General features: G+C 34.8%; 1 protein-coding gene across 1 annotated transcript in view; it reads right to left on the reverse strand.

Annotated features, from left to right (window-relative positions):
• The window catches only part of LOC122252790 (uncharacterized), a 10389-nt gene extending 7670 nt beyond the window's left edge, over positions 1 to 2719 (reverse strand). The window contains exon 1 of the mRNA XM_043015456.2: positions 2565 to 2719. The gene's annotated coding sequence lies outside the window, so the exon portion shown is untranslated. The remainder of the gene's footprint in view (positions 1 to 2564) is intronic.
• Between the last annotated feature and the right edge of the window lie 1683 nt (positions 2720 to 4402).

The following is a 4402-nucleotide window of genomic DNA, read 5'->3' on the forward strand; positions in this document are numbered from 1 at the left end:
ATGCACCCCCCCACCCCCCACTTCCCTCCCCCAATCAACAACTAAGATAATATGGAGTCAATATAACAATGATACAAAAACAAAACAAAAAACGCAAATACTCTGGAAAGAAAGTGATCATAAAAACTACCAAACGGTTTCCTTAAAAAAAAAAAGAAAAAAGAGAGAGAAAAAAACAAAACAAAAAAAAACTAGAAAGAAATCCCTGAACTGGCGAACAGGACAGACTAATCCACCCATGAATCCTATCCCAAGACCTACATCCTTCGTAGTGGAAGTCTGATAGTGAGTGACGGATTCACTCATTCATTCATTCACTCTCCCGCCACTGAGGTCACCCTCCCCCCCTCCCCTCCCCCTCCCCACCACCCTACCACCCTACCTACCCCACCTCGACTCAACATTCAACCCGCCAACAGTTCATGTGTACGCGTCCACACAGACACGTACAGAGATAAACACGTACATACACCTAAATAAACGCGATTACCAGATCCACACGAACTAGAAGAATTACAAAAGAAAAAAATAAATTATAAGGAAAACCAGGATACAGCAATAGGTAATCATGAATCGCTGGCCTTTGGAAAATGACGACATTATTCAGGATAATACAGCACACAGGACATCATCATCATATAAAAAAAAATAAAAAAGGGGGAAGATAAAAGCCACAACTCAAAAAACCCCTTCTATATACGTGTTACATCCCCAGCCCCAAAGCTCAACGGTACAGACAGACAAACAGACAGACAATCATACAGACAGACAGACATATACAAGTAACACCCCCACCCTCCCTCCGCCCCCCCACAAGTGACGAATGGAACAGCCAAGTCACGCAAATCATTCAGAAATATAGAAAGATTTCTTAGACGCCATAGAATGTTGAGGTTAAGCCCATGACGAGGATATTAAAGAGAATTCCGACTACCTCTCTCTACCTCTCTCTCTTTCCTTTGGTCTTAACGGGAGTGCCAGAGAGAGAGAGAGTGAGTCTTTCTGAAGACAACTCGTAAGAAATGTCCCAGTAAGACCATGTGCCAAGACGCCCCTGTGAGTCTGCTCTTGCTGTCAGATTTTACCACGTGACTCAGAGAGAGAGAGGAGGAGAGGGAGGGAGAGAGAAGGAGAGAGAGAGAGAGAGAGAGAGAGAGAGAGAGAGAGAGAGAGAGAGAGAGAGAGAGAAGATAAAGAGATAGATAGACATAGATAGATAGAATACACTAAATAAAATAAAATCACAATACATCCACATAAAAAAAATACAAGAACAGACCTACCATAACAAAAAACAAGAACAAAAAAAAGGGCAAAAATAAAAGGCATGCGGGCATATCCAAATCACTGACGGTCATCACATGAAATATTCACAGAATTGGAAATTATGTCTCATATTGGGATGACGTCATCTTTGTATTTACTCTTACAGACTCTGACTCAACAGGAATATATCTACCCATCTGTAATTCCTATATTTATCTATCTCTCTTTCCAATATATCCAAACACACAAACAATAACTAATGAAATAACTATCCCACAAGCTATTTTCTTTTTATGACAGAACTCACTTTAAAAATTGGCAAAACTTTACCGTTATTCCTTCGAAAACATAACTAAACAGAACTCGGGAATATTAACGATAATAAAACGTATATAAACCATCATATAAAGCCATTAAGTTAGATGTAAATTCGCTTTTTCAATACGAGCAAAATTCAACCTAGCAACATACGGATAGTCAGAGAATTAAAATTGATTTGTGGACTGCTAATTTCATCAAAATTTACGTCTTTATAATACCCGTATAACAAGTATTAAAATCTTCCACACAATCCAAAAGCTATATTAGAAATATCTATCTATTTATCAATATATCTATCTATCTCTATAAAACACACGTGAAAAGGCCGGCCCGTTTAAAGATTTTCAAATATAATCAGATTAAATAACACACACAATCATACAAAAAAAAATATATATAAACCATCAATTCAATTACACGTGACTTTTATTAACACTACGTTTCACTAAAGGCTAAATCCCAAATTTTAATTCATTTTCACGATTCATTCAATGATGAAGAGAATTTTGCGATTGTCACTATGCCGTAAAATTTATCATATATTATCCTTTATCATTTACTTTACATAGAGAAAATAGAAACACAATGAACAGTATACCGACACACATAATTATGCGTATATATATATATATATATATATATATATATATATATATATATATATATATATATATATATATATATATATATATCACATACGCATAATATAAATACACTTAGATATATTAATACACTTATATCTACACTAAACTCACGTCTCCGTAGTAAGTCATATATATATATATAACAAACTAACAAAATTGAAATCACTTTGTCGCCGTTGCAGGGGTTAAAACCATCACTTTTTCCTCGTTCGAACCAACGCAAAACGGCCTTTTTCTGAGATTTCGAAAAAATCGTTGTTTCCAAAAAATATTTTTAAAAATTGGACGAAAGACAATGTGCCTTACGACACACCGATTGGAAAATATACACACCTTTCACTATATTAAAACAAAGTTCGTTCAATAATGGACCAAACAGGAAATGTCACTTCGGTGATTCATATAAATAATCCAGAGACCTAGCAACTAGGTAGCTGTGCACTAGCGCACGACATGCGTCTTTCCACGTCAGAGTCGACACGTTAACTAACGACAGCAGTCACTACAGAAATAAGCCCTCCCCGACTCCAGACGCTAAGCTCCACCCACTTTGCGTGACGTCACTCTTTGGGCTCCTCCCATTGCGTGATGTCATTACTTAGCTCCTCCCCTTTCGACGTCATGAGCTTTGGGAGAACTAGTTTTATGGGAAAAGTTGCCAGATGGGCTTATTTTAGATTAAATTTGGATGTATTACAGATCGAAATCAAATAGTAGATATTAGCTGTGTTTAGATTTACTTTAGTCTAATCCCTCAAATAAAATATTTCAAAAATAAAAGTCCTTTTCAGTATTTTCTCCTGGAATTTCCTTGGGACTACTTTCTGTCGCGTAGGATTGGACGAGGCGATCCCGAGTCTGAGGCTACTACTACTACCGACTCCAGTTCACTATGAGTCAGCATTTCGAGGAAGACGATCCTCTTGGGATTAATGTTTACTTTATGTTTCTGGAAAAAAAAAGTTACTTAGATCATACTACGGAGGGGGTCATTGGAATCCCCGATCTTCCGATACACTCACCCGCATTTCCACTACTTGCTAACCGGAATTAGAAGCGAGGATAGGAATTTGCGAAAAGGGAATTTGACTGCCTATAAATGCTTACTCACATATATACATGCGCACACACACACACATACGCACATATGTTGTGTATTTTACAAGATACATTTCTACATCACAAATATAACGCCCCTCTCTCTCTCTCTCTCTCTCTCTCTCTCTCTCTCTCTCTCTCTCTCTCTCTCTCTCTCTCTCTCTCTCTCTCTCTCTCTCTCTCTCTCCTACATGGATAATTTTAACAAACTAAGAATATTGAATCCATTTTTGCAAAGGCCACAACGAATATAGTAGACGAGGATATGAAAATTATAAAGTAGGTTATCATAGTATGAATGATAACAAAATTAGATACCACTGACGGTTATGTTTCTATTAGTATTTATATTCTCATCTACAAAAAAACAAAACAAAAAAACAGTGAAGGTTGTTATCAAATTCATTCGAATTTTCTTTCATTTTGAATGCATTTTCGTTGGAAATACTTGTACATGTCAACAACTCGATTCCTGTGAAATTTAGAAGAATGTAGCTTTGTATATTCATACTTGTTATCTGATATCTGTTTGATAAAGGGGTAGGATGAAGGTGTGTGTGTATATGTATATGTATATATATATATATATATATATATATATATATATATATATATATATATATACATATATATATATATATAAATATATATATATATATATACACACACACACACACACACACAACACACCACACACATATATATAAGCATATAAAATATATATATATATAGACTATATATATATATATATACATATATACATATATACATATACAGACATATAATCAGTTTCCGAGGCATTGGGACTTGAGTTTTATCCTGACAGTTTCAGGAGCTGAAAACCCGGGAAAGTATCTGGAGGTTCGAGCGACTATAGATCGGCCAGAGCTATTGTTACCGACCTTAGACTAACCCATTTAATACTTCATACGTCACATTTATATATTTATGTATGTATATATATATATATATATATATATATATATATATATATATATACATACATTATATCATATATATTTATATATATATATATACATACATTATATTATATATAATATTATATATATATA

Source organism: Penaeus japonicus, unplaced genomic scaffold, assembly GCF_977035675.1.
Source record: "Penaeus japonicus unplaced genomic scaffold, GWHDUDI00000001_assembly GWHDUDI00000037, whole genome shotgun sequence".
NCBI lineage: Eukaryota > Metazoa > Arthropoda > Malacostraca > Decapoda > Penaeidae > Penaeus > Penaeus japonicus.